Source organism: Muntiacus reevesi, chromosome X, assembly GCF_963930625.1.
Source record: "Muntiacus reevesi chromosome X, mMunRee1.1, whole genome shotgun sequence".
Lineage (NCBI taxonomy): Eukaryota > Metazoa > Chordata > Mammalia > Artiodactyla > Cervidae > Muntiacus > Muntiacus reevesi.
The window spans coordinates 22,146,690-22,157,842 of record NC_089271.1 but is presented as its reverse complement, the minus strand read 5'-3'; positions in this window follow the sequence as shown (position 1 = coordinate 22,157,842).

Genomic DNA, 11,153 nt, shown 5'->3' with positions numbered 1-11,153 from the left:
CAGCTATTTGTAAGGACTCCTAAGACAGTCATTTTGCTTTTTTGCATTTCTTTTTCTTGGGGATGGTCTTGATCCCTATCTCCTGTACAATGTCATGAACCTCCATTCATAGTTCTTGAGGCACTCTTGTCTATCAGATCTAATTCCTTGAATCTATTTCTCCCTTACACTGTATAATCATAAGGGATGTGATTTAGGTCATATCTGAATTGCCTAGTGGTTTTCCCTACTTTCTTCAATTTAAGTCTGAATTTGGCAATAAGGAGTTCATGATCTGAGCCACAGTCAGCTCCTGGTCTTGTTTTTGCTGACTGTATAGAGCTTCTCCATCTTTGGCTGCAAAGAATATAATCAACCTGATTTCGGTATTGACCATCTGGTGATGATGTGTAGAGTCTGCTCTTATGTTGTTGGAAGATGGTGTTTGCTATGACCAGTGCATTCTCTTGACAAAACTCTATTAGCCTTTGCCCTGCTTCATTCTGTACTCCAAGGCCAAATTTGCCTGTTACTCCAGGTATCTCTTGACTTCCTACTTTTGCATTCCAGTCCCCTATAATGAAAAGGACATCTTTTTTGGGTATTAATTCTAGAAGGTCTTGTAGGTCTTCATAGAACCATTCAACTTCAGCTTCTTCAGCATTACTGGTCGGGGCATAGACTTGGATTACTGTGATATTGAATGGTTTGCCTTGGAAACGAACAGAGATCATTCTGTCATTTTTGAGATTGCATCCAAGTACTGCATTTCAGACTCTCTTGTTGACTATGATGGCTACTCCATTTCTTCTAAGGGATTCTTGCCCACAATATCAAACTTGGGCTAAGCTGATCTCAGCTTGGTTATGTTATTATTCAACTGCTCTAACCTGAACGAAAAAAGAACCCTCCTCTGCTGAGGTAGATGACCTTGACCAGGATCAGGCCCCAGCAGGGCCCATATGACTTAATTAGGTAACAAAACGATTATGACAGTAATTTTAGCTAACATCCCTCATCTCATACATGTACAAAAGAAAAAGGGAAAAAATGTTTTTTTACCTTATGAGTGGTCATGTATGGATGTGAGAGTTGGACTATAAAGAAAGCTGAGCGCCGAAGAATTGATGCTTTTGAACTGTGGTGTTGGAGAAGACTCTTGAGAGTCCCTTGGACTGCAAGGAGATCCAACCAGTCCATCCTAAAGGAAATCAGTCCTGGGTGTCCATTGGAAGGACTGATGTTGAAGCTGAAACTTCAATACTTTGGCCACCTGATGCAAAGAGCTGACTCATTTGAAAAGACCCTGATGCTGGGAAAGATTGAAGGCAGGAGGAGAAGGGGACGACAGAGGATGAGACTGTTGGATGGCATCACTGACTCATTGGACATGGGTTGGGTGAACTCCAGGAGTTGGTGATGGACAGGGAGGCCTGAAGTACTGAGGTTCATGGGGTTGCAAAGAGTCGGACATGACTGAGCAACTGAACTGAACTGAACTGAGAACTCTTAAGATTTACTCCCTTAACACCTTTTAAAGACACCACACAGCAATGTTAACTGTAGTCATTATCTTGTACATTACATCTCTAGTACTTATTTACCTTATAACTGGAAGTGTGGACCTTTTGACCACCTTCATCCACTCCCCTCTCCCCAACCCCCACCTCTGTTAATCACATATTTAATCTCTTTCTCTATGACTTTGGGGGTGTTTATTTGTTTTAGATTCCACATAGAAGTGAAACCACACAGTATTTGTCTTCCTCTGACTTATTTCACCTAGCATAATGCCTTCAGGGTCCACCCGTGTTGTTACAAATAGCAGGGTTTCATACTTGTTTATGGCTGGGTAATAGCCCATTGTGTGTATACGCGCGCGCGCACACACACACACACACACACACACACACACATACCACAACTTCTTTATCTATTCATCCGTTCAGGAACTAGAAAGGTCTTTAATCTGAATCTTAAATTGCTTTTGCGTCATAAAGGAGAGGTCTGTGGTTGGTTCTCAGGCCCCAGAAAATAACAGCTTATCCATTAAAATCTACTGTCTTTCTGAAAAGAATTTAAGCCATTTCCTGGGCCCTCAAAGCCTTTGTGAAGCTCCAAACATTTGGAAGACAGGTCAAGGTTTGGGGGGAGGGAGGTGAAATCTGAACACTGAGTATAAAAGGGCTAGAGGGGAGTAGAACAAACAAAAGTGGGTTTGGGTGGGGTGCTCAAGATCTTTACCAAGCAAATGCACTGAGGATGGGGGGACAGGAAATGTTATCTGGTGTTTTAGAAAGGGAGTTTTAAGTTAAGGATCATTTCTTTTAAGAGGCATAAATGTAAAACTATAATTTAAATCACCTTCCAGGAGTGAATGCTTACAACCAATTCATAAGCAGAAAGAGATCAGAAAATGCCAGCCCCAAATATGCTACTTTGACATAAAAGTTATTTTGAGCTAAAGGCAGTTAGGAAGCAACAAATACAGAAAGAGCTCTCTGCCCTCCTCCTATCTGCCTAGAAGCAGAGCATAAATTTCCCCTTGTAAAAGTGTTCCTCCTCCCTTCTCCCATACCAGGAAGAGGAAAACCACCTTTAGCAACTGAGACAGAATGTCACTCCCAAGATGGGTCTGCATAACAAACCTTACTCAATAGCCTTTATCTTCTACTTGTTTCTCCCATATATTTTGTTGTTGTTTAGTCATTAAGTCTTGTCCGACTCTTTTACAACCCCATGGACTGCAGTTCACCAGGCTCCTCTGTCCACGGGATTTCCCAGGCAAGAATACTGGAGTGGGTTGCCATTGCCTTCTCCAGCCCATATATTTTACCTTCTCACAATTTACTGGCCCCTGGAATCCCAAACTCCTTTTTCTTTGTCTTATCATTTTTCCACAAATTTGTCACCCCTTGTTAAAATGGAATATAAACCCCTGGATCTAGTGCCTGTTGGAGTCTTTCCTCCTTTTTTGTGAGGACTCCATATGCATATGTAAGAAACCTTTTGTCCTGTTAATCTGTCTCATGTCAGTTTAATTAGCAGGGCCCAGCTACTGAACATAAAACGGTACAGGAAAAGTTTCTTCCTCCCTACAATGTTTTGTTGGGTGCTAGAGAAACAGCTTTTGTCTTGAGTTTTGGAAAAGAATACCTTTAGTTTTTTCCACAAGTTCTGGATTTTGTCTTCCTCTCTTTTGTTTTGTGTGTTAACCTTGGTGGTTTCCTTGATTTTTCCAGCAAGTGACATCTGCATGATTCAGATCAGCCCAGGCTTCCCTGTACCCAACCTTTGGGATGATTGATGATGAAGGAAATATAAAGATTTTGAGACTTAGTATTAAGGTGAATTTACTTCTAAACAAAAAAGGGAAAACCTGACTGAATACAGCAGGATTAGGTTTTATGGGATGGAGTCTTCAAACTATCAAATAATAATTCAGAGACAAGTATTGAGGACTACACAAAGGAGAGCAGCTCCCATGGAGGCTCTCTCAGACCAAAAGCAAGGGTGGGATTTACAAAAGAAAACCTAGAAAGTTTCACAAAGAATGACCGGTTGAACAAGACCAAGCTTGTCAGTTTAAGATTGGTTCATGGTAATGAAGCTGGGCACAGGCCATTTACTGAACCCCAAGTCTGGTTGTGGTTTTTAGGAGCTGTGTTTACCCATCAAATCTGTTATGTTGACTCCAGATAAAGCAGTTGAGTTATATATAGATCGCAAACAGTCACAGTTGCATCATCAAGCCATTTTTCTGCTGATTTGGACCAGCTTTCCAGTAAGTGGTTGCTCAGTTCCTTTTAGTGGGGCCCTGATCATGCATTGTCTTGTGTGTGTGTGAGTGGTGTGGTGTGGTGTGTGCGTGCTCAGTCATGTTCGATTCTTTGCGGCCCCTTGGACAGTAGCCCACCAGGCTCCTCTGTCCGTGGGGTTTCCTGGGGCAAGAATACTGCCGTGGGTTGCCATTTCTTTCTCCAGGGGATCTTCCCAACCCCGGGATCAAACCCACATCTCTTGCTTGGCAGGTGGATTCATAACCCTGGAGCCACCAGCGAAGACTACTTTGTTAAACCCAGGATTTGTCACTGTGATCAGAAACATCTCCATAATTAACAGTTGATGGTGATAGACATTCTTTGCTTGACCAAACTTCAGTCAGGCTCCTGAACCTTCTCCTAGGCCTATCTGCACACTTGTGTAACAGAACAGAATCCTATGGGGCCTTCCTGGGACAGGCCTCCCCCCCACATCCTCTCTGAAGTACCTAATTAATAGTATTTGATGCAAATTTCCGAAGTTGTTTTGCAGATGTGAAAACTCCCCACCAAATGGAAGATGTTAACTACTCAATGACCAGGAGTACACAGCCCCAGGCCTCCTGGAGTCTAAGGACTGGTAAGTTCACCACTGTGACACTTCCCTGCGATCTCACCAACAGGCAATCAGAGAATTGTGCGATACACCACCCCCGGGCCCTCACCTGGCTTTTAAAAATGCTTTGTGGAAATCCTTGTGGGGAGCTTGAGGCTTTTTAGAGCACGAGCCACCTCATCTCTTCACATGGCCTTGCAATAAACCTTTCTCTACTCCTAACTCCCACGTTTCACTTTGACCTCACTGTCTGTAGGACACATGAGCCTGCATTAACAATTTCTTGTAGAATCTACTTTTGGCAACAACCCTCTAAGTCAGTTAACCAGAACCCCCTCTGCTCGGTATCTGATCATCCTCAATATATGATCACATTCCTCATCTTCCACCATCCCCCTGGTGATTGATGTCTGATCATCTTGGCCTGTCTTCAGTAAAGAATCCCATTAGGTCAATTTAGCTAGAACACCCCCTTACCCCTGATGTTTTCTCTCAATAATTTTTCAGTCACTGAGCCCCACCCTGCTCCTTGGTGTAAATTCCCACGTGCCCACCATATTTGGAGTGGAATCCAATTTCTCTCCTCCAGTGGAAAATCCTATTGCAGTGGTCCCTATACCATCATGAGGGTCTTGAATACATTTTTTTTTAACAATAATTCATATCTAAAGGGAGAATACATTAAGTGGACAAAGTAAAAAAGACTGTCTTGGGAGTACCCCAGACAATCCCCAGGTTTGATGATTCGCTAGAACTCATAGGACTTTTTTTTTTTTTTTTAAACTGGAGGCTGGTTTTTTAACTGGAGGCTGGTCACATAGGCAGCCTCTGCTTACCATGTATAAAAATTCTAGATTCTTGGAAGGAAAGCAGGTTTTCAGTATAAACTACATTGTTTGTACAGTTTGGGCACAGTGAGCTAGTCTTATCAGCTAAGAGTGGGAATTCTCTCCAAAATCTAAGTTCCCAGATGTCAGTCAATAGCCAATCTTATAAGCAGGCTTTTCAAAGGACAGCAGTCAGGCCTGCTATGTTAACTCTTTTTGAGCACATATCCTTATTAGAAATCATTCCTTATCATGCTCAACTTTTGTATTAGGACATCATGGAGAACACAAATATTTCTATAAAAGATTTACCAATTTTAGGGACAATATCTACTGCTCCACTTATGTTTTACAAAGATTTTGTTCCCTGGATTAATTTTTTCTGTCCCATCTCCCAGACAAGAGATCAACAAACTATGGCCTGTGGGCTAAGTACAGCTTGCCCTTGCTTCCGTAAATAGTTTTATTGGAACACAGCCATGCCCATGATTTATACATTGTATGTGCCTACTTTCACACTAGAAGGGCAGGTTAGGATAGTTGTGACAGAGATTGTATGGGCCTCAGCCTAAAATATTTACTATCTGGTCCTTCAGAGAGAAAGTTTGCTAATCCCCATCCCAGACCATAAAAAGTGCTAATAATCAGCTATCTCGTAAAAAAAAAAAAAAGAAAAAAACCACAGGAACAAAGTTAAAAGACACATTTAGATAAACAGAATTTTTATGCAGAAACATGTTCTCTATATTTTTATCTATCCCTATGAAAAATTAGAGACACCCTAGAAGTCCAACAACTTTTTTTTTTTTTTTTTAGTTCTACCACTTTATTGCTACCAACCCATCTCCCTCCACCCTCGTGCACACATGCTCAGTCATGTAACCCCATGAACTGCAGCCCGCCAGGCTCCTCTGTCCATGGACTTTTCCAGGCACGAATACTGGAGTGGGTTGCCATTTCCTTCTCCATCCAACAACTTTTTAAAAGATAAGTACAGTGGCTGTGACAGAAAATTCTCACAATCTATTACTAATTGATCAAAACAGAACATAACATTTTGAACACACACTATAACTTTATTTCTATCATCACTAAAATCTACCATCGAATTCCCTGGTGGTCCAGTGGTTAAGAATCTGCCTGCCAATGCAAGGGACACAGGTTCAACCCCTGGTTCAGGAAGATTCTACATGCAACTAAGCCCATGCACCACGATTACTGAGCCCTTGCACCCTAGAGCCCATGCTTCACAAGAGAAGCCCACACACCGCAACCAGAGAGGAGCCTGCACCCGCCACAACTAGAGAAAGACCAAATTCAGCAACAAAGACCCAGCATTGGCAAAACTAAATAAATACATTTTTTACAAATCTATAATTAAAAAGGACAAATAATGACCTCATTGGGTTGCTGGAACAGTTCAGTTCAGTTCAGTTCAGTTGCTCAGTCGTGTCCGACTCTTTGCAACCCCATGAATCGCAGTATGCCAGGCCTCCCTGTCCATCACCAACTGCCGGAGTTTACTCAAACTCATGCCCATCGAGTTGGTGATGCCATCCAGCTATCTCATCTTCTGTCGTCCCCTTCTCCTCCTGCCTTCAATCTTTCCCAGCATCAGGGTCTTTTCAAATGAGTCAGCTCTTTGCATCAGGTGGCCTAAGTATTGAAGTTTCAGCTTCAGCATCAGTCGTTCCAATGAACACCCAGGACTGATCTCCTTTAGGATGGACTGGTTGGATCTCCTTGCAGTCCAAGGGACTCTCAAGAGTCTTCTCCAACACCATAGTTCAAAAACATCAATTCTTCGGCACTCAGCTTTCTTCACAGTCCAACTCTCACATCCATAGGAGAGGAGTCATAACTCCTCGAAAAACCATAGCCTTGACCAGACGGACCTTTGTTGGCAAAGTAATGTCTCTGCTTTTTAATATGCTATCTAGGTTGGTCATAAATTTCCTTCCAAGGAGTAAGCATCTTTTAATTTCATGGCTGCAATCACCATCTGCAGTGATTTTGGAGTTCAAAAAAATAAAGTCTGACACTGTTTCCACTGTCTCCCCATCTATTTGCCATGAAGTGATGGGACCAGATGCCATGATCTTAGTCTTCTGAATGTTAAGCTTTAAGCCAACTTTTTCACTCTCCTCTTTCACTTTCATCAAGAGGTTTTTTATTTCCTCTTCACTGTCTGCCATAAGGGTGGTTTCATCTGCATATCTGAGGTTATTGATATTTCTCCTGGCAATCTTGATTCCAGCTTGTGCTTCTTCCGGCCCAGCGTTTCTCATGATGTACTCTGCATATAAGTTAATAAGCAGGGTGACAATATACAGCCTTGATGTACTCCTTTTCCTATTTGGAACCAGTCTGTTGTTCAATATCTGGTTCTAACAGTTGCTTCCTGACCTGCATATAGGTTTCTCAAGAGGCAGGTCAGGTGGTCTGGTATTCCCATCTCTTTCAGAATTTTCCACAGTTTATTGTGATCCACACAGTCGAAGGCTTTGGCATAGTCAATAAAGCAGAAATAGATGTTTTTCTGGAACTCTCTTGCTTTTTCGAGGATCCAGCAGATATTGGCAAATTGATCTCTGGTTCCTCTGCCTTTTCTAAAACCAGCTTGAACATCTGGAAGTTCTTGGTTCACGTATTGCTGAAGCCTGGCTTGGAGAATTCTGAGCATTACGTTACTAGCGTTAAATGGGATGTTATACTTAAAGTGCATAGAAGGCATGTAGTAAATGCTCAATAATGTTAACTGTTACTGTTTCTACACAAATATATAATTGCAGACTGAGAAGTACAATGGAAAATGTGGTGCTATAAGAGAGGATCCAGGATCCATGCTGGGTTTTCAAAACAAAGGATTCCTGTCATCCGGGATGCCATGATGCTGACACAGAGCTTTAACTTCTGAGAGGCTTTGCCCTCAGAGTCCAGAGCCACCAACCTTGAAACAGGCCACAGATGAACATCACAGAAAGGACTACAGACACTCACTGATACCAGCAGTAACACAGTTCAAGGACATAGCTCGTTATGGTTTACAAAGTACTTTCACACAAAAAAGACTCATGTAGGTACAACAAACCAGTGAGGTAGATAGTATTCAGGCTCTCAGATGAAGTGACTGAGCTGTAACGACTTCTTTAGTGTAACCCAGAAAAGGGAAAGACTGAGATTTAAACTTCATTTGTCCATATGTCCAACTTCAAAACACACATTTCCCCCATGCCCCAGACATAGAAGTCACTCTGCCTCCCCTTCCTGTCCCTTGGAATCTGGGAAGGAAAGCAGAGAGTACAGTCTAGGCATCTTACAGTGCATGGGCCAGCCCCCAGAGCAAGAGCAAAATCTAGCCCCGATGCCAATAGTAGTTGAGACTGAGAACCCCCTGCTATAAACTAACAAGACTGGTGGTAAGGATGGGTGAAATGAGTTTCATTATTTTTTTTTTTTATAACTTAAGTATTTGTTGTTCAGTCATTAAGTCGTGTGTGACTCTTTGCGACCTCATGGACTGCAGCATGACAGGCTTCCCTGTCCTTCACCATCTCCTGGAGTTTGCTCGAACTCATGTCCATTGAATCGATGATGCCATCCAACCATCTCATCCTCAATCATCCTCTCCTCCTTCTGCCCCCAATCTTTCCAAGCATCAGGGTCCTTTCCAATGAGTCAGCTCTCCGCATCAGGTGACCAAAGTATTGCAGCTTCAGCATCAATCCTTCCAATGAATTTTGATTTCCTTTAGGATTGACTAGATTGGTTTGATCTCCCTGCAGTCCACGGGACTCTCAAGAGTCTTCTCCAGCATCATAGTTCGAAAGCATCTATTATTCACATTTAACTTTTGAAACCATCCCATGGCTTTAGTTGGCTGCACTGCCAATATCAATTTCTCATCCCCACTCCCTAACTTCTCCCTCCAACAGCCATCAATTTCTCAGGGCTGGAGCATTTGAGCAAAGCTAAGCTGATAAGTGCACTCCATCTCTCTATACAATGATTGGTTCAAAGGTAAGCATGTGGCACAATCTAGGCCAATCAGTGAATCTTAAAACTACTCCTGGGAAGGCAGCAAGTTCTCTTTCTCCTGCTAGAAATGAAAGAGAAAGGAACCATAGGTGTTGCCTGCAGCCATTGTGAGACTGCAACAGGATGCATCTTTGGGTTGAATGACTTTGCAAAAGGCCGAGCGGAGAGACAAAATCCTTGCTGATGTACTTAGGCCACTGGATCAAGGCTCTCCAAAAGCCAACCTAGTCTGTAAACATTTTGCTTGCATGGGTTATTAATCCTGTCATTATTTAAACCATATGGAGTTACATTTTCTATGCTTATAGGCATAGAATGGAATTTGGGTTTATAGTTTGACCTAATAGCCATTATTGACACATGTATGTAGAACAACTGAAAATCATCCCCCTGGTTCTCTTCTTTGAAATACCTGCCTCAGGGTGAATGTGAAAATCAGATATCACTCTAGCTCAGTGGTTCTCAACACAGGCTGCTACATACTGGAATCACCTGGGGAGCTTTATCTTTAATTGAAATATAGTTGATGTACAATATAATGTGAGTTTCAGGTGTACAACCTAGTAATTCACAATTTTTAAAGGTTATGCTCCATTTATAGTTATTATAAAATATTTACTATAATCTCTGTACTGTACAATATATCCTTGTTAGCTTATTTATTTTATATATAGAAAAGACCCTGATGCTGGGAAAAACTGAAGGCAAAAGGAGAAGGGGGCAGCAGAGGATAAGATAGTTAGACAGCATGGACATGAATCTGAGCAAACTCCACGAGACAGTGGAAAACAGAAGAGTCTGGTGTGCTGCATTCCATGGGGTCACAAAGAGCTGGACATGACTTACCGACTGAACAACAACAACAAATCCCCTCTCCCTGTCCTGCCCTTCCTTCTCCCCAATGTAACCACTAATCCTCAAGATCCGTGAGTCTGTTTCTGTTTTGTTCCATTCATTCATTTATTTTATTTGTAAGTTCCACATATAGCTGGGAGCTTTAAAAACTGCTAATGCCCAAGCCACCTCCAGAGATTCTGATTTAATCAATCCAGTGCTTGGCTTCCTGGTCATGGGATATTTTACAGCTCCACAAAGGTACAGCCACAGTTGAGATCCACTGGGCTTCATGCAGCATAGACTCTTCTAAACATCATTCAACATCCTCTTTATTCTCCAGGGAGACCAATTTGTTCTTAGTGATTTTTGTATATGGTTTTCAGAACTTTTACAGATTGTCTGGAGCACAAATTTTCATTAGTTACAGATGAGACTAAATTTCATGGTTTCCCAAAATAAAACTACTTATTACTTTACACTTGCATAATGTTTCTGATTAGGAAAGACTCGATGTGGGAATTGAAGTTTCACATTAAAGCAAATCAATAGACCATGAGACAGAAAAATGTTCAATGACCATCTCTCTGGACATCTGAGAGAGGTAAGTTCCAGGGCTATTAAAGATAGGGACTGCGAACTAAAAATCTATTTTTCTTTTGATCAATTTTATTCCCAAATATCAGAAATAGGAACTATTCCACTGGCTGGAAAATCTGTGACACCTCCTCTCTCTCAGGCCCAAATCCTAGGATATTATCGGTGCCACAAAACCCAAACTGATCAGGGAATTTACATTCATCACCTTGATGCAGCATAAACTTTGGGGTCTTCTTACATTTGAGGATCACACTATGTAGAAAAATAATTCCAGCTGGTCACAGGATAAGAATTGAAGACCTCAAAAGAACTTTAGACTGACACTGTAAGACCTCAAGGGTTACTCAGGAAGAGGAGCCAGAATTCTCTGGTTAAGTCTGTTTCCTTTTGTTTTGACAAATCCAGTTCCCATCAGAGTGAAGGTGCATATGCCCTCAACTTAGACTGAACATGTGAAAACGCTGTAACATCAAGAGTTGCAGAAAACTGTTGGCTCCA